The sequence below is a fragment of the Pseudophryne corroboree genome, chromosome 8 (genome assembly GCF_028390025.1).
Source record: "Pseudophryne corroboree isolate aPseCor3 chromosome 8, aPseCor3.hap2, whole genome shotgun sequence".
Taxonomy (NCBI): domain Eukaryota; kingdom Metazoa; phylum Chordata; class Amphibia; order Anura; family Myobatrachidae; genus Pseudophryne; species Pseudophryne corroboree.
Window position 1 is genome coordinate 430,230,713 of NC_086451.1, and position 21,070 is coordinate 430,251,782.

A 21,070-nucleotide genomic window follows, 5' to 3' on the forward strand; every position below is an offset into this window, starting at 1 on the left:
ACCACACCAGGCCAGTGAACTCTTTAGCTTACTATAGGGTCACCCCATTGTGCACGGCAAAGATAGTTTTCAATGGGCGTACCCAACTTACGGCAACAAATACTGTAACCCGCATATAAATGTATCTTTCTTGGGATCAAAGATTCCTTGTCTGGTTCCCAATCCTTCCTAGGAATCCTCGTGCTTACAGTGAGCTGTCACAATGAAACAAGGACGTCTATGCCAGGACTTATGTCTTAAAAAACTTCACATTTATTTCACATAACAGATATACTTTAAAACAAAAATACTTGTGCATAGTTCAGACTCCTAATGTAAATGATGTCATATAAGGGTACACCACTTTATGGTGATGATGTGTCCGGACTCACCACCAGGCAGTGAACAAATTATCTCCTCCAGAGTCCAAATCCTACAGCGCTCTACACCAACACGTTTCTACTGTTAAGTCTTCCTCAGGCTGTTCTTCCACTGAACAGTCAACTCACGCAAGAGCCAGATTGTTCTAGGAGTCCAAGAAACTTCCTACTTCTGCAATATACAGTACAGAGGTGTAGAAAGAGGAGTAAACAGATCACAACTTTACATTCACAACCCGCATCCTCTCCTTGCATTGCCCGGTAATCAGCGTAAGTTATTTTACAGCTAAGCCCGCCCCCCGGCCAATAGGAGTCCGGGGTGCGGGTTAAACTCCATAATGGAGTATGCTGATTCCCGGGCGCCTTGAATTTCCATGCATACCACCGAAAAGGTTAAAAGGAAATTTTTGTTTTCCCAAAGTCACTGACCTCTGCAGTATAAAGTAAAGAATATGGATAATGATTTAGAAAATGTAAAATCACATTGTAACGAATGGACCATTTAAATTAATGGGAAAAGCTTAGAAATAAATTTACTTCCAAAATACTCAACCAGCCCCAATAGAAGAAAGTCTAAGCTGAGTTAGACTAAAACAGAGAGACATTCAAGTGACAGGTCACCCTAGACAGTGAATGCCCGCCCTAGGCTGGTCAGCACAGACATACAAAATTTCACAAAGTGTAAATATGTAGATTGAACAACAAGTACATTCATACTGATTGACAGCTAATACATTCTTACAAGCTTATCTGATCATGCCTAAAGGTGTATAGGTCAATAGGTCAGACAGCACCTAATGTTTTTATTATCTTATCTGTCAGTCAGTCTATTTGAACTTACACCATGGGTGGAAATTGGAATTCAATTGTTTAAAAAGTCGGTTGGGTGTCTGTTTTTTCCCTGTCTATTAGATAGGAAAAAACAGACTTCCAACTGACTTTTCAAACAATTGAATACCCCCACGTGTCTTCTAGACACCGTTAATGCTGTATATTATTGTGTGTCTCTTGTTGAGAGTAATGCAAATTACCACTGGTACTGTATCAGCTGCTGAGTCATAATTACAGTAAATGTCATTTTCTCTTTCTTTTCTAATGAATAACTAGCACATTTGATTAATATTTTGTTGTTGTTCAGCATGTCTTATATGTCCATGGGGAGGGGGGTGAATGTACCCCTGCAGACAACCTCCGTCATCTAATACTCTGGGGTTGTTTCTAACTTCCCTTGGGTCATCGCACTGGTGATAGTATAATGGACAGAGGAACCCAAAATCTCTGTTAATTATACCAAAATAATAAAAGCATAAACAAAAGCATAAAAATGTTTCAAATAAAGTTTAATTGAATAAAACAATTCTTGAATCCAATCTGACTTTATTAAATAGAAAATTTAAAATAATTTCGTTCATGATCCACTATGGTCCAATGGGGCATTTTTCTTCTCTCTGCCCAGAACCATTGTAATCCAAAGGGTTGCAGGTCAATAAAAACAATACAAATAAAAATGATATCATACTAGTGATGTCCACTGCAACTGATAAAATCCCCAAAACCGTGTTTGGCTGGTGCTGCTGCTTTGATCCCACATAATACAAGACTCGTTAGTTTTCAATGGGTCTAATTCAGAGTCAGGAGCAAATCTAAAACAAACCATGTTGTAATGTGAAGGGAGCAAATGCATTTATTTTATTTGCATGCAGGGAAAATAGTTTTAATTTTTGCATGTAGAGACATCAAATAGTGGCAGCTGTGTTTTTATAGTGAATTTAGCCTTTACCTAGGACACGCCCCCTTCCCAACTATAATTGTCTCTGCTCATTTGAAATCTGTCCCAAGTGCAGTTTGATATGGTTTTGCACAGATGCAAATTGCTTTTTTTTAGTTTTTTTGCTCTTCCTACATGAGAAAAAAAATCAATAGGAGGGATTGGTTTGTGATCACCGCAGGCAGGATTCCTGCGATCACAGTATCGATGCCGGCAACCCAATGGTCATGATCCCGATAGGAGAGATATATGTTATCTACCCCTCCACCCCCCCCCCCAGTAGCCTTCTCTTCCAGCTGCCTACCCCTAACCTCCCCCCTTAGTGCCTAAAACTAACCCCCCTTCTCCGCAGCCTAATCCTAACCCTCCACCCTTAGTGCCTATACCTAACACCCACACCCCACCTAGTGATGCCTATCCCTGACCCCCCTTCCTGCAGCCTAACCCTAACCCCTCCCTTCCCCCGAGTGCAGCCTAACCCTAACCCCCAGTGCAGCACCCCCTCCTCCCCACCCTCCACACAGCCAGATCCCAGCTATACTTACCATCAGGATCAAGGCTGTCGGTATTCCGTCATCTGAATGCTTACCTGGTCGGAATTCTGTCATCGGTGTTCTGATGCGTGTCTGGATCCTGGTGTCGGTATTTCAACTGCTTGGATCTTGAATGTATACTGTTGTGGAGCTTTACAGCGTGAAGTGTTTGTGCACACAGATAACAGATCTTACTTTGCCTCCCAGTGATGTGCTAGACAAAGCATTCTGACCACACGGAAATAAGGGCCACAAGAAGCACAAACAACTTTCCTTGAGTGGAAAACTGACCTGGGATTTTTAACACGTTGAATTTTTTTCAATCTCTTTCATCCAATGAGGATGTCACTAACAACAGCAAATTGTGCAATTGTGCAAGGATACTACAGTAATTGTACATGACAGATTACCACAGCATCATTTTGCACACCTTAATTAATTATTTATTTATTTTATTTGAATACATTATTTTTCATTATTTAATATTTATGAAAATCATCTGCAACATGAGCAAGTGCCATCTTATCAGTGACGTGTGGTGGGGTGAGGCAGAGCCTTTCTGGTCATACTAACGTATATGTCAGAGTTTTGACTATATAAAGTATATGAAACATGCAAAGAATATATTAGAAATATCTTCTTTGCATTATTCTAATCATGCTTACAGTGAAAACTCTGGAGTAAAATGTCTATGACAGGTGAGGCACTGCCTATCCTGCCTGCCTTATCTGTACATCTCTGGTCAAACTCATCAAATTTCCAGCAGTATACAGTATACTGCTGCATCTTTGTATAATGCCCACATGCACCCTTTGTCTCATATATTGTGTGTAAATATGGCTCCAGTACTAGCCAGTGCCTCCTGAGCCATTTACCTCACCGCACATCCCTGTATCTTATAACCTTCACTATGTTTTTTTGACTAATATATTCTTGTATTTATACATTAAAAATATAAATCTATAGTTTTTCTCTCACAAACCTATCCTATTTAGTTATTATATTTGTAAGTGATGGATATTAATCATCATATCATGTAATTACTAACCATCTTGTTTTAAGTTGCAATATATTTTGACACCACAAGATGGCGCCTGTATAGTTATACTACTACATTACATGTGTAACTACAGTTGATAAGGTTAGAAAGACACCTGTCCAAATGACAAAGATGCCACATGGGGAAGGTTTCCAGATGATAGATCAACAGACAATAGGTCGATACCATATGGTCGACAGGCATTATGTCGACCGGTACAATAAGTTGACAGAGGAAAGATCAACAGTGCTAAAGGTCGACATGTTCAAAATGTTGACATGACATATATGATCGACACTTTTTTTTGGGGCAGTACGGATGGTGTAATGGTTAGCATTACTGCCTCACAGCACTGAGGTCATGGGTTTGGCTCCCACCACGGTAATAACTGTGTGGAGTTTGTATATTCTCCCTGTACTTGCGTGGGTTTCCTCCGGGTACTCCGGTTTCCTCCCACAATCTAAAAATATACTGGTAGGTTAATTGACTCCCAACAAAAATTAACCCTAGCGTGAATGTGTGTGCGTGTACAAGTGGTAGGGAATATAGAGTGTAAGCTCCACTGGGGCAGGGACTGATGTGAATGGCCAAATATTCTCTATAAAGCGCTGTGGAATATGTTTGCGCTATATAAATAACTGGTAATAAATAAATAAAAATACATTTTATTTATTTGTTATTTTTTTTCAACCTTTTCATAATTCTCCATCCACGTGGAATATGACTGCCGAACGCAGAGGTAGCGGAGTAAGGCACCTATTCCGAAGCATGGCAAGCAGAGGGAGCCTGTGATGGGACATTTTTCCACTAATTTGGCTTAGAAATGGTTAAAAATAGAAAATGGCACAAAAAACCTTGATTTGACTATTTTTGTGTTGACCATTTTCATGTAGATGTTTTAACCCTGTTGACCTTTTGTACTGTCTAGCTTACCTTTGCAATGTCAAGCATTTCACCATGTTGACCATATTGTGTCGACCTACTGACTGTCGACCTGTCCATTGTTGATCTTTTAATCCACACGCAGTGGGGTAAGCATGCTTGCAGGGATTGAGATAAGAGATGCTGTGGTATGAACATCATTAATATTCTATGCCAGAGCTTCTCAATCTGGGTGCTTAAGGAACACTAACAGTCCAGGTTTTGAGGAAATACATGTTTGAGCGCAGATGGTAAACTAAAAATGACTGCAGTAATAATTAAGTCAGCTGTGCTCAAGCATCGAAAGCCTTAAAACCCGGACTGTTAGTGTGCCTTGAGGATCAAGGGGCAGATGTACTAAGCCTTGAACAGTGATAAAAACAGCTCCTAACTCTCATTTTTTCAAACACAGCCTGTAATGTGGCAGATAGGAGCTCAGTGGCTGGTACTTTATCCCTTTCCACTTTATCATGCTCCAAAGCTTAGTACATTTCTCCAACTTGCAGGAATTAATTTAAGAAAAGTACAGTTTAAAAAAATTTCCACTTATCATTCATCTAGGACCTTCTAGATATGTTTTTATTGGTCTTTTTGGTTTTGATTTCACTCATCTGTTACTGTAGTTGAGTACAGTGCATGGTGAAGGATAATTTATCTGTCCATAACACCTTCCACCACAGCTTGGTAGGCCATGGCTTGTGCCCTTTGCATCTTTTGTTTTGCCATAACCCTCTAGGTGTAGATAGAAAGTGGTTTACATAAAACCTGGAATGTTGGGGTGCCTTGAGGACCGCATTTGAGAACCTCTGATATATGGGCTTAGTCATGGACACCATGAAGTTTGTGGTTCCAACATGTGAGCACAAGGCATGACCTGCAGGTGTGGACTGACTAAGGAGAGACTAACTAGAGTGCTGCTATACTGGAGGTGGAAACTACAATTTGTACTAAGGCATGACGTTCAGTAGAATGGACGAAAGTTCCAGAGTTATGAGGCACCAGGATACCACAGGCTCACAGAGCTTGAGGCAAAAAGCACAGAGATGAAAGTGTTAGAGCAGTGGTTCTCAAACTCGGTCCTCAGGACCCCACACAGTGCATGTTTTGCAGGTAACCCAGCAAGTGCACAGGTGTATTAATTACTCACTGACACATTTTAAAAGGTCCACAGGTGCAGCTAATTATTTCACTTGTGATTCTGTGAGGAGACCTGCAAAACATGCACTGTGTGGGGTCCTGAGGACCGAGTTTGAGAACCTGTGTGTTAGAGGAACGAGGCACTAATATTTTGAATAATGGCAAAGTGACAGTTCAGGAGGCATGAGGCATTAGCATTTCTATAATGCACCAGAGTCCTGGGGGGCCCACACCGCACACACTGCACCCATTTCTCCTATACTTACCTATCCGGAGTCCATCGATGACCGTGTGTGGGGGCCCTCCTCTCCCGTAGCTGTCGCGCCGCTGCTGGCGCACTGACCACTAGAGACTCTGGCACAGTGCCAGAGTCTACAGCACATGCGCAGGACTCTGAAAAAATGGCGAGGAGGCCATTTTTTTGAGTCCTGCGCATGTGCTGTAGACTCTGGCACTGTGCCAGAGTCTACAGCACTCAGAGCGCTAGCTGTGGCGCAACGGCTAGGGGAGAGGAGGGGGCCCACACACGGAGTATGCACACGGGTCCCCTCCTCTCTGGAGACGCCCCTGGCATGAGGCACCAGGTTAAGAAGTCTGAATAAAATTCCTACTATGTTTTATTTTATTTTGGCACCAGAACTTGTGAATAATGAATCAATACAATAAAAAAGATTAAAACAGACAGTACAAAAAAAACCTTTTATAGAGATATTGAGACAACTAAGTGAGAGACAGTTTTAAATAGTAGCACTCAATGACCCACTGCCCTGTGAAGGGTGGACAGATAGCATCAGAGTCACTGACTGCAACTGGAAGCACACTGGAGACCAAGTAGTGGAGGGTGTGAACGAAATGGAAGACGGGTCCTGCTAGTGGGAGCTCAATGCAGTCTAGGTCAAAATCACAAGGGGTCCTAGAAGCCAAAGTGTCCAACTAGCAAAGTGACTAGGAGAACTTCTGACATCAGAGAAGTGGACTCTTAGGTGCCAGAATCTTTAAAAGGTCCATGTACGCTCCTTGGTGTCCAAGATGACAGCACTCAGGCAGGATCATTTTTTTGTTACTTTTATGAATTTCTTTTATAAGCAATTTTACAGCAATGGAATTACCATGATAAGAGAAAATCTATCTTGTATTGCTTTCTTTAAAAGTACTTTCTACTGTACAGTACAGTATCTACAGAATAGTTTCATTTGTTGGTTTGTGCGTCCTGCAACTTTTACTAATCTCATACATTTCAGCTGTTTATTAGAGAAGGACATTGCATACCAACATAGTGAAAATATTAATATTTAGATTTCGTTCTTGGTCTGATTTGCAAATTGATTGAAGTGTTCTGCTACATTCTGGCAATGAAGATGATCTCCTGTTCACATGCACCAATTACAGTTATTGCTTAAAAAGACTGGTTTTCAGTATAGTCTGAAAATGTTTTTACATACAGGATATATATATATATATTAGAGATGTGCACTTGAAATTTTTCGGGTTTTGTGTTTTGGTTTTGGGTTCGGTTCCGCGGCCGTGTTTTGGGTTCGACCGCGTTTTGGCAAAACCTCACCAAATTTTTTTTGTCGGATTCGGGTGTGTTTTGGATTCGGGTGTTTTTTTCAAAAAACCCTAAAAAACAGCTTAAATCATAGAATTTGGGGGTCATTTTGATCCCAAAGTATTATTAACCTCAAAAACCATAATTTCCACTCATTTTCAGTCTATTCTGAACACCTCACACCTCACAATATTATTTTTAGTCCTAAAATTTGCAGGACGAGGTCGCTGGATGACTAAGCTAAGCGACCCAAGTGGCCGACACAAACACCTGGCCCATCTAGGAGTGGCACTGCAGTGTCACGCAGGATGGCCCTTCCAAAAAACACTCCCCAAACAGCACATGACGCAAAGAAAAAAAGAGGCGCAATGAGGTAGCTGTGTGAGTAAGCTAAGCGACCCTAGTGGCCGACACAAACACCTGGCCCATCTAGGAGTGGCACTGCAGTGTCACGCAGGATGGCCCTTCCAAAAAACACTCCCCAAACAGCACATGACGCAAAGAAAAAAAGAGGCGCAATGAGGTAGCTGTGTGAGTAAGCTAAGCGACCCTAGTGGCCGACACAAACACCTGGCCCATCTAGGAGTGGCACTGCAGTGTCACGCAGGATGGCCCTTCCAAAAAACACTCCCCAAACAGCACATGACGCAAAGAAAAAAAGAGGCGCAATGAGGTAGCTGTGTGAGTAAGGTAAGCGACCCTAGTGGCCGACACAAACACCTGGCCCATCTAGGAGTGGCACTGCAGTGTCACGCAGGATGGCCCTTCCAAAAAACACTCCCCAAACAGCACATGACGCAAAGAAAAAAAGAGGCGCAATGAGGTAGCTGTGTGAGTAAGCTAAGCGACCCTAGTGGCCGACACAAACACCTGGCCCATCTAGGAGTAACACTGCAGTGTCACGCAGGATGGCCCTTCCAAAAAACACTCCCCAAACAGCACATGACGCAAAGAAAAAAAGAGGCGCAATGAGGTAGCTGTGTGAGTAAGCTAAGCGACCCTAGTGGCCGACACAAACACCTGGCCCATCTAGGAGAGGCACTGCAGTGTCACGCAGGATGGCCCTTCCAAAAAACACTCCCCAAACAGCACATGATGCAAAGAAAAAAAGAGGCGCAATGAGGTAGCTGTGTCAGTAAACTAAGCGACCCTAGTGGCCGACACAAACACCTGGCCCATCTAGGAGTGGCACTGCAGTGTCACGCAGGATGGCCCTTCCAAAAAACACTCCCCAAACAGCACATGTCGCAAAGAAAAATTTAAGAAAAAAGAGGTGCAAGATGGAATTGTCCTTGGGCCCTCCCACCCACCCTTATGTTGTATAAACAGGACATGCACACTTTAACCAACCCATCATTTCAGTGACAGGGTCTACCACACGACTGTGACTGAAATGACGGGTTGGTTTGGACCCCCACCAAAAAAGAAGCAATTAATCTCTCCTTGCACAAACTGGCTCTACAGAGGCAAGATGTCCACCTCATCATCATCCTCCGATATATCACCGTGTACATCCCCCTCCTCACAGATTATCAATTCGTCCCCACTGGAATCCACCATCTCAGCTCCCTGTGTACTTTGTGGAGGCAATTGCTGCTGGTCAATGTCTCCACGGAGGAATTGATTATAATTAATTTTAATGAACATCATCTTCTCCACATTTTCTGGAAGTAACCTCGTACGCCGATTGCTGACAAGGTGAGCGGGGGCACTAAACACTCTTTCGGAGTACACACTTGTGGGAGGGCAACTTAGGTAGAATAAAGCCAGTTTGTGCAAGGGCCTCCAAATTGCCTCTTTTTCCTGCCAGTATAAGTACGGACTGTCTGACGTGCCTACTTGGATGCGGTCACTCATATAATCCTCCACCATTCTTTCAATGGGGAGAGAATCATATGCAGTTACAGTAGACGACATGTCCGTAATCGTTGTCAGGTCCTTCAGTCCGGACCAGATGTCAGCATCAGCAGTCGCTCCAGACTGCCCTGCATCACCGCCAGCGGGTGGGCTCGGAATTCTGAGCCTTTTCCTCGCACCCCCAGTTGCGGGAGAATGTGAAGGAGGAGATGTTGACAGGTCGCGTTCCGCTTGATTTGACAATTTTCTCACCAGCAGGTCTTTGAACCCCAGCAGACTTGTGTCTGCCGGAAAGAGAGATCCAAGGTAGGTTTTAAATCTAGGATCGAGCACGGTGGCCAAAATGTAGTGATCTGATTTCAACAGATTGACCACCCGTGAATCCTTGTTAAGCGAATTAAGGGCTCCATCCACAAGTCCCACATGCCTAGCGGAATCGCTCCGTGTTAGCTCCTCCTTCAATGTCTCCAGCTTCTTCTGCAAAAGCCTGATGAGGGGAATGACCTGACTCAGGCTGGCAGTGTCTGAACTGACTTCACGTGTGGCAAGTTCAAATTGCAGCAGAACCTTGCACAACGTTGAAATCATTCTCCACTGCGCTTGAGACAGGTGCATTCCACCTCCTATATCGTGCTCAATTGTATAGGCTTGAATGGCCTTTTGCTGCTGCTCCTCCAACCTCTGAAGCATATATAGGGTTGAATTCCACCTCGTTACCACTTCTTGCTTCAGATGATGGCAGGGCAGGTTCAGGCGTTTTTGGTGTTGCTCCAGTCTTCTGTACGTGGTGCCTGTACGCCGAAAGTGTCCCGCAATTCTTCTGGCCACCGACAGCATCTCTTGCACGCCCCTGTCGTTTTTTAAAAAATTCTGCACCACCAAATTCAAGGTATGTGCAAAACATGGGACGCGCTGGAATTTGCCCATATTTAATGCACACACAATATTGCTGGCGTTGTCCGATGCCACAAATCCACAGGAGAGTCCAATTGGGGTAAGCCATTCTGCGATGATCTTCCTCAGTTGCCGTAAGAGGTTTTCAGCTGTGTGCGTATTCTGGAAACCGGTGATACAAAGCGTAGCCTGCCTAGGAAAGAGTTGGCGTTTGCGAGATGCTGCTACTGGTGCCGCCGCTGCTGTTCTTGCGGCGGGAGTCCATACATCTACCCAGTGGGCTGTCACAGTCATATAGTCCTGACCCTGCCCTGCTCCACTTGTCCACATGTCCGTGGTTAAGTGGACATTGGGTACAACTGCATTTTTTAGGACACTGGTGAGTCTTTTTCTGACGTCCGTGTACATTCTCGGTATCGCCTGCCTAGAGAAGTGGAACCTAGATGGTATTTGGTAACGGGGGCACACTACCTCAAGAAATTGTCTAGTTCCCTGTGAACTAACGGCGGATACCGGACGCACGTCTAACACCAACATAGTTGTCAAGGCCTCAGTTATCCGCTTTGCAACAGGATGACTGCTGTGATATTTCATCTTCCTCGCAAAGGACTGTTGGACAGTCAATTGCTTGGTGGAAGTAGTAAAAGTGGGCTTACGACTTCCCCTCTGGGATGACCATCGACTCCCAGCAGCAACAACAGCAGCGCCAGCAGCAGTAGGCGTTACACGCAAGGATGCATCGGAGGAATCCCAGGCAGGAGAGGACTCGTCAGAATTGCCAGTGACATGGCCTGCAGGACTATTGGCATTCCTGGGGAAGGAGGAAATTGACACTGAGGGAGTTGGTGGGGTGGTTTGCGTGAGCTTGGTTACAAGAGGAAGGGATTTACTGGTCAGTGGACTGCTTCCGCTGTCGCCCAAAGTTTTTGAACTTGTCACTGACTTATTATGAATGCGCTGCAGGTGACGTATAAGGGAGGATGTTCCGAGGTGGTTAACGTCCTTACCCCTACTTATTACAGCTTGACAAAGGCAACACACGGCTTAACAAATGTTGTCCGCATTTCTGTTGAAATACTTCCACACCGAAGAGCTGATTTTTTTGGTATTTTCACCAGGCATGTCAACGGCCATATTCCTCCCACGGACAACAGGTGTCTCCCCGGGTGCCTGACTTAAACAAACCACCTCACCATCAGAATCCTCCTTGTCAATTTCCTCCCCTTCGCCAGCAACACCCATATCCTCCTCATCCTGGTGTACTTCAACACTGACATCTTCAATCTGACTATCATGAACTGGACTGCGGGTGCTCCTTCCAGCACTTGCAGGGGGCGTGCAAATGGTGGAAGGCGCATGCTCTTCACGTCCAGTGTTGGGAAGGTCAGGCATCGCAACCGACACAATTGGACTCTCCTTGTGGATTTGGGATTTGGAAGAACGCAGTTCTTTGTGGTGCTTTTGCCAGCTTGAGTCTTTTCATTTTTCTAGCGAGAGGCTGAGTGCTTCCATCCTCATGTGAAGCTGAACCACTAGCCATGAACATAGGCCAGGGCCTCAGCCGTTCCTTGCCACTCCGTGTGGTAAATGGCATATTGGCAAGTTTACGCTTCTCCTCCGACAATTTTATTTTAGATTTTTGAGTCCTTTTTTTACTGATATTTGGTGTTTTGGATTTTACATGCTCTGTACTATGACATTGGGCATCGGCCTTGGCAGACGACGTTGCTGGCATTTCATCGTCTCGGCCATGACTAGTGGCAGCAGCTTCAGCACGAGGTGGAAGTCGATCTTGATCTTTCCCTAATTTTGGAACCTCAACATTTTTGTTCTCCATATTTTAATAGGCACAACTAAAAGGCACCTCAGGTAAACAATGGAGATGGATGGATACTAGTATACTTATGGATGGACGAGCGACTGCCGACACAGAGGTAGCTACAGCCGTGGACTACCGTACTGTGTCTGCTGCTAATATAGACTGGATGATAATGAGATAAAATTAAAATATATATATATATCACACTAGTACTGCAGCCGGACAGGTATATATATTATGTAATGACGGACCTGCTGGACACTGTCTGTCAGCACTGCAGACTCCTAAAGTAAGCTACTAGTATCAAGAAGATAGAAAAAAAAAATAAACCACGGGTAGGTGGTATACAATTATGGATGGACGAGCGACTGCCGACACAGAGGTAGCTACAGCCGTGGACTACCATACTGTGTCTGCTGCTAATATAGACTGGATGATAATGAGATAAAATTAAAAAAAAAATATATATATATATATATATATCACACTAGTACTGCAGCCGGACAGGTATATATTATGTAATGACAGACCTGCTGGACACTGTCTGCAGAATGCGTTTATAAAAACACCACACGACGAGTGTTTAACTTTTTCAGGCAGACAATCACAATATACTGGTGGTCAGCAGACAATCACAATACTGGTGGTCAGTGGTCACTGGTCAGTCACACTGGCAGTGGCACTCTGGCAGCAAAAGTGTGCCCTGTACTTAAAATATGTACTCCTGCTATAACTGCTCCCCAGTCTCCCCAACAATTAAGCTGTGTGAGCAGTGAGCACTCAGCAGTCAGATAATGATATATTACAGTATATGATGCAGCACACTGGGCTGAGCACAGATATGGTATGTGTGACTGTGTCACACTGTGTATCGTTTTTTTTCAGGCAGAGAACGGATTCATTAAACTGGTGGCACTGGTCACTGCCACTGGTCACACTATCAGCAGCAAGTAGTACTCCTCCTATATTATGCTCCCCAAAATTTGTGTCTCTCTCTCTCTAGTACTATTAGTCACTCTAAACGGAGAGGACGCCAGCCACGTCCTCTCCCTATCAATCTCAATGCACGTGTGAAAATGGCGGCGACGCGCGGCTCCTTATATAGAATCCGAGTCTCGCGATAGAATCCGAGCCTCGCGAGAATCCGACAGCGGGATGATGACGTTCGGGCGCGCTCGGGTTAACCGAGCAAGGCGGGAGGATCCGAGCCTGCTCGGCCCCGTGTAAAAAAAGCTGAAGTTCGGCGGGTTCGGATTCCGAGAAACCGAACCCGCTCATCTCTAATATATATATATATATATATATATTAAAAAAGAGTGGATTAGTGCGCTTGTCCAAATTGTGCGAAGTTCCTTACTGATAAAATGTAGTCTTAAAGTCACAAATAAATTTGGTCAAATGACCAGTCCAATATGTGAGTTTTTCCAAAACTTGTGTTTGATTAAATTGTCAAACAGTCCACACTTTCCCCGTTTTAACGGGTGGCTGCTCAGTTCTTCAAAAAGTGCCACTAGGTATGCGTAGCCCAAAGGGGAATCTGAAAGTAGAAGAAGAAACAACAGAGCGCCTATAGTGTAGTATCCCTTAAATTAGTTTTTGTCACACGCAAGAATAATATTGCGTACCGGATTACGGCTTGACTCAATGCCTATCGGTCCCCCGGTCTTCTAGTCCACGTCTCTGTCAAAATAATTACCAGGCTTCATGCAGCAGCAGCAGCAGCTCCTCGAGTAGTCCGAGGGGGCGGAGCTTGTGAGTGGGATACTACACTATAGGCGCTCTGTTGTTTCTTCCTCTACTTTCAGATAGATATATATATATATATATATATATACATACACACACATATTAGTGCTTACACATGATTTTGCTCATGTGAATGTCTGCTATTGCTGAGTGGAACTACTTTTACAAAAAAGATGGTAGTGCCATCTAATATTGTGATGTATATTTTATATTCTGCGGATTGATCACAACATTTCTTTGTAAACCATATAGGCAATTTTTTCTTCTTAGATTAACCCAAAAAGATGCTTGGGGGCAAGCCTTGCAACTCGTGAGCAAGCCAGGTAAAACTACCCCTGGGAGAAGCAGCTGCTCTGAGATCTACGCCTGCAGCCCTGAGTGCTTGCCCCTGCGACTTGCTGATCATCAGAATAAATCAGACACTTTCAGAGAACTGCTAGTGCTTGAATTGAAAAGGAACATTGTTGGGGCTAAGGGGTATACGTGGAATAAACACAGTCTCTCCTGCGCCACATCCCGTCCGAGTCTCTGCCTCAATTAGGCTCCTCTGCAGAGCAGTCACTTTCAGTCTGGTTCTGTTGCACAACTTTGGTGGAATCAAGTTCATCAGGAGAAGGATTGGAACACCATCTTTCAGTGCACCGAGTGTCAAGCATCTGTTTATTTCCTTTATTGCTCCTCTCCCTGATGTCACATCGAGATTATACATATCTCAGTTTCTTTATAGGTCACTAAGCTATAGAATAGTGAAAACACCATACAAATGTATCCAGTAGTGTGAGCGTGATGCTGGAACGAATAAACAGACAAAAATATAGATATTTTATTTTCATCTCCATAGTTCATAAACAGTCCTTCTAAAACAAAAAAATTGCTATGTACAGACACAACCCTTACAGTTTTATTATATCTGTCTGTCTATCTATCTATCTATCTATCTATCTATCTATCTATCTATCTATCTATCTATCTATCTAGCATATATACAAGGAGGGAATACCCTCTCACCAGAAGGAATCACCCAATAGACAGAATGATACTGTATTTTATTTTTAATTAAAAGGGACATTCAGGTTTAAAATAAAAAGATTGTATCCATATACATCAGATCAACCAATGGCAGTGAATGAGAAGAGATGTTATAAAACCAGACATTCACCTTATTCAGGTGTGAGCTCAAAAAGGGGGGGGGGGGGCCTCGCAGAATCTGACAATGGATATGATATGATATGATAAGACCTACGCGTTTCATCCATAGGACTTCTTCAGAGGTCGGTATCTTAAATGGGTGGAAATAGGAATTGCTCTTCCTATAAGAGCTGTCCTTCATGATGTGCTTTCACCCCTGGCCTTTCTGAATTATAACCCAGGAGTCCATCTGTGCATGCGCAGAGAAACAAGGCTGTCGCGGAGCATGCTGGAAGGGATCCGATCGGGTCCCTCTGACAGCATCTACTGTGGAGAGAAGCCCATAGGATTCTATAGAGTAATGTCAGCTTTTACTGGCATTACCCTCCACATCAGAATCCCAGTGGCCAGTGGCTAGCATATTAGGGAAATGCGGTAAAAACCCCAAAACAGGGTTTTTACCACATTTTCCCATTAGTACATCCCATTCTTATACTGAACAGCAGAAGAAATATGTTTGGAAAACTATAAATGAATACATAGAGAAGTAATAAAATTACAGATCACTATATTTAATTACCTAAATAAAATAAAATGATGTGCCGATTAGTAATATTGTATCATCTTTGGGAACTCATAATAAAATGTAATATCAAGTGTAGAACCAATATCTAAAGCTCATTCAAAGGACATTTAAAAGTACAACCTAAAGTTCTCAAATAGGTCAGGAATTGATCTATCAATCTATGGGGGAAATTCAAAGGTCGATTTTGGTCAATTTGCATATTTATTTATTTTTGCAAAAAATACGTCCTTTTGCAAATTGCTAATTTACTAAGGATTAATTTGCATGGAAGTCACATGTCACATGTGACTTTGTACTCCAATCGTTGCAATTCACCATCGGTGCAAACATTTTAAGAATCATTTTTGTAAGATCGCTCCACTTCACACCACAATCACGATAAAGTTGCACCTCCATGCGCTAAATCATTGCTCTGATTTTTTTTTTTATGTTTTCACATGGACGAACCATTTTTTTTAACTAAGATCATCAAAGCAACAAAAAAAATCACATCAAAATTGCACCTCAATATACCACTTCTAAAAAACATGTTAAATCCATTGTAATTAACACTAAACCAATCAAAATGCTTATAAAAGCAGCTTTGTTAATTATTGTTGTTTTTTTTTTTTTTAAAAGCTAACTCGCAGAAAGTCCCGCACCTTCGGCAACTCAGAGGCTATTTTATTTAGCCTTTATGTGCCTAGATTTATCAAGCCTCGGAGAGTGATACGTGGCATGGTGCTAAGTACCAAACAATCAGCTACTAACTGTCATGTTACAAGATGTGTTTGAAAAATTATAGATAGGAGCTGATTGGTTGTTTCTTTATCACTGTGCTATTTATTACTATCCAAGGCTTGATAAATCTGGGCCATAGTCTGTCGGTAACAAGTAGTGGTGGTGAAAAACATACCTATAAGGAGTATAGTAGCAATGTTATGCTTATGATTATCACTATAACTTATATATATATAACATCAATATATTTTGAAACTTAAAGTAATAGAATAAAGGTAAATATAAGGATGACAACAGTATCACGTCATTGACAATAACTGGATATCCTTCTTTCACGCATTTATGCAATTCTGCATCTCTCTATTGCATCCAGGCTCTGTCATTGTTAGCCCGAGGGGGTAAGGGAGCGACAGTTATCCAACAACTCCACACCCCATATAAAGGGCACTGCACGCAGTAACTAGATGCACCCGTCTCATGGTTAGTCTAATTCCACTGACCATCTGTTTTGCTGTAGTTGTTACGAGCTACAGTAAATATATAAAATACATCAGCACATTTGTAAATTATTTTCTATTATAATAATGGTGGCAACGAGTTATGCAAAAATCATTAAGTTGGCCCTTACTATAATAATATGAAATGTTTTTTTTTATTTTACAGAAAGAAACACATTTAAAAACTAAAGGGAGCACAGATTACTATGGCTCTACTAAATGGGGCCCATATTATTATTATTATTATTTTTAGAATTAAAGGGCACATATTATTATTCTACTAATGGGAGGTATATATTAGTCTGAAACTAAATGGGGCATAGATTTTTATTATAAGGCCGGGGGGGCAAAATTAAAATGAATTAAACTTAAGGTGTGCGTGGGGGTGTGTGTGTGTATATTGTAGTATGCTGTGTCCTTTGTGGAATGGCCACGCCCCTAAAATGGATGATTAGCCACAATAAGAAATGTCTGGTCCTACGCCTTTAGTGGACCCATGCTATTCCATTCTCCAGTCAGATATATGAATCCCTACCCATGGGTGGGACCATCACTGAGCACTGTGATGGCCCCGCCCCCTGATCATGTGACATCATACTGTCATGCCTGGGATAACAGGTAATGAGAGTCACACCTGTAGAAGTCCAGCTATGGGTGAAATACGTTGGTACACTTATCTCCTCCAGAACTATTAGTATTCATTCTTGGTACTTACCTTATTTAAAATACATATACATAGTATCTAAGGTTGAAAAAAGATAATTGTCCATCGAGTTCAACCTATTTGTGGTCTCCTATGCACGATTATTTTGTGTAAAATTTTGACTGATGCTGATGTCTGCCGTTACGTTTTATCACTCTTTTTATAATAACCATAGTGCGTGACTATGCCCCGTATCCCTGGATATCCTTATCCATTAGGAATTTATCTAACCCATTCTTAAAGGTGTTGACTGAGTCGGCCATTACAACTCCCTCAGGCAAGGAATTCCAAACACGTATCGTCCTTACCGTAAAAAAGCCTTTACGCCGTATTGTGCGGAATATCTTCTCCTCTAACCTGAGCGAGTGTTCACGAGTTCTCTGTGTTGATCTAACCAAAAACAGGTCCTGCGCAAGATCTGTATATTGTCCCCTTATATATTTGTAAATGTTGATCATGTCCCCTCTTAATCTCCTCTTTTCCAGTGTAAACATGCCTAGTCTTGCAAGCCTTTCCTCGTATTCCAGCGTCTCCATACCCTTAATTAGTTTGGTTGCCCGCCTTTGAACCTTTTCTAGCTCCAGGATATCCTTTTTGTATTAAGGTGCCCAGAATTGTACACAGTATTCAAGGTGTGGCCTCACAAGTGATTTATATAACGGGAGTATAATACTCTCGTCCGTAGCATCAATACCCCGTTTTATGCATGCTAATATCTTATTAGCCTTCTCTGTTGCAGTCCTACTTTGGGTACTACTGCTTAGTTTGCTATCTATGAGGACACCTAAGTCCTTTTCCAATACAGAATCCCCTAATTTTACCCCATTTAGTAGGTAGGTGTTATTTTTGTTCTTGTTACCACAGTGCATTGCCTTACACTTGTCTGTATTGAAGCGCATTCTCCATGTCACTGCCCAAGCTTCTAATTTAACTAAGTCGTTCTGAAGCGACTCAGCATCCCCCTCCGCATTTATAACGTTACACAATTTGGTATCATCTGCAAAAATTGACACCATGCTCTCTAGACCTTCTGTTAGGTCGTTAATGAAAATATTGAACAATAGCGGTCCTAATACTGAGCCTTGCAGCACACCACTTAGTACTTCAGTCCAAGTTGAAAAAGATCCATTAACCACAACGCGCTGCTCCCTATTATCTAACCAGTTTTTGACCCAAGTGCATATTGTAGCCCTGATTCTTGTAGCTTGTAGATAAGTCTCATGTGTGGTACAGTGTCGAATGCTTTGGCAAAATCTAAAAATATTACATCCACCTCTTTACCCTGATCTAGGTTTGTGCTTACTGTTTCATAAAAGCCAAGTAAGTTGGTTTGACAGGATCTGTCCTTCATTAACCCATGTTGATTCCTTTTAATGACCTTATTGACTTCAAGGAACTTCTGAATACTATCTCTTAGAATACCAATACTATCTCTTAGGCTTGTTCAATCTGATTGCATAGGACCCCTCTGGGACCAGATTTATTCCTGCATGGAGTTACTTCCAGATACCAAGTTAAACATTACTTACTGTTTTTTATTTCATTTTTAATTTATGTTTATTTGCCTAATGGGCCCTACACAGTGGGCGATGTTAGCGATTTTATCGACCAACGATATTATCGATGGTCGATATTGCCGCCAACGATTTTTGCCTACACACTGGACGATATCGATGGTCAATTTAGACGATAGAGGAGTACATATATGTATATCGTCCGAATTTTCTTGCATGTATAAACGAGGATAGATCAAAGATTAAGGATCACTGGGCCGTGCATCATTCATCATTGATGCATATACACTGACCGATATGAACGATTTATCGTTCATTTTTTTAGTGATATCGCTCATATCGATCATCGTTATCAGCAAGTGTGTAGGGCCCATTAGTGCTTACATCCTTATTTTCACAACTGAGGGCTGGTGTTGGTAGCGGGAAGCCTCAGTTGTAGGGGCTGACGGGTACTTAAACTTAGGAGGTGAGATGGAACTCCTAGATATGCGCACAGGCTGCAGCACCAAAGCCCAAAGGCGTGACCACGACAACTAGAGGTATCTTTGAGGTGTTTTATTAAATAATAAAAGTCATGAAAAAGTGCAACAAAACAACAACTATTAGGAGAGTCTCTGGATTCCTACTGGGCTGAGACCAGTATCTTGGGAATTAATTTAGGGTGTTTAGTGATGCTTGAGATCGTTGGTGAAGTAGTAGAATGATGCTAGAGATCGATGGTGAAATAGTAGAATGATGCTAGAAATCGTAGGAACAGCACTTTGCTGTACTATTGAATACTGAGGTTAATGTGAACAAAGTTCTGCTGAAGAAGCTACTGATAGCCAAAGCATATACTCTGCTGACACAGGGTGCAAATAGCAGAAAGTCAGGCTGCACCGCAGAGAGTTATCACTGGAGAAGCAGGCTGCACCGCAGAGAGTTATCACAGGAGAAGCAGGCTGCACTGCAGAGAGTTAGCACAGGAGAAGCAGGCTGCACCGCAGGGAGTTATCACAGGAGAAGCAGGCTGCACAGCAGGGAGTTATCACAGGAGAAGCAGGCTGCACCGCAGGGAGTTATCACAGGAGAAGCAGGCTGCACCGCAGGGAGTTATCACAGGAGAAGCAGGCTGCACCGCAGAGAGTAGACACAGGGGAGTCAGGCTGTACTGCAGAGTATAACACAGGAGAGTCTCTAGTGAAGCTGAAGACTGGAATCACTGGAAAGACAGGCATTGGCTGACAGCTTGACACAGGCACCAGCAGTGCTGCGGATTGGTAAGAAGAATGACATGTGACTTTATCCAACATGGCTACACCCATGACCGAGTTTGAAGGGGAAAGAACCATGTGCCAAACAACAATGGCGGTGAAGGCCATGGCAGCAGAGGACTCCACGCTCTCCTGTACACGCACAGCGGCAACAGAGATGACAGCGGCGGCCGCGGCTCACAGAGGACACCACACTTAGTCTCCATGCGGCAGGATCGCGGGTGCGGCGGTGATGGCCGCAACGAAACCCAGAGCGCCATACCCAGCTTAAGTGAAAACACTAAGAAGGCCGCTGAGCCGGCACTGCAGGTAACATAAAAATGAAATGTAAAACAAAACATAGTTATGACCCAGGCCTGGCATGCTGAGCCAATCTTAGGAGACACCTAACTGGTAGAAAGTGGTGACCAGATGCCCGGATCATAACAGCACCCCCCCCTCCCCTTTAGGAGTGGCCCCAGGACACTTCTTAGGTTTCAGAGGAATTCTGGCATGGAAATCCCGGCCCAATTTAGGAGCATGGACATTTGATGCATTCATCCAGGAACGTTCCTCAGGACCGTAGCCCTTCCAATCAATCAGATATTGAAGATGACCATATCTGAGGCGTGAATCTAAGATCTTGGCAACCTCATACTCAACACCACATTGAGTCTGGACTTTAGGAGTAGAGGGAAGCACTCAGTGAAAGTGATTCAGAATTACTGGCTTGAGGAGAGAAACATGGAATGTCTTAGGAACTTTCAGAAATGGAGGTAGCTGAGGTTTGTAAGCCACTGGATTAATAACTTGTTCAATCAGGAAATATAGTGGGGAGGGGGAAAACTTCATGCTTGGGACCCTCAATCTTAGATTTTTTGTAGACAACCAGACACAATCACCAACTTTAAAAGCAAGAATTGCCCTACGCTTCTTATCCGCAAACCTCTTGTACCTGGAGGACGCTTTCAGAAGAGCTACTCGAACCTTCTTCCAGTTATCTGAAAACCGCCGAAGCATGATATCAGCTGCAGGCACTGATGTTGTTGGTAGCGGTTGGAATTCTGG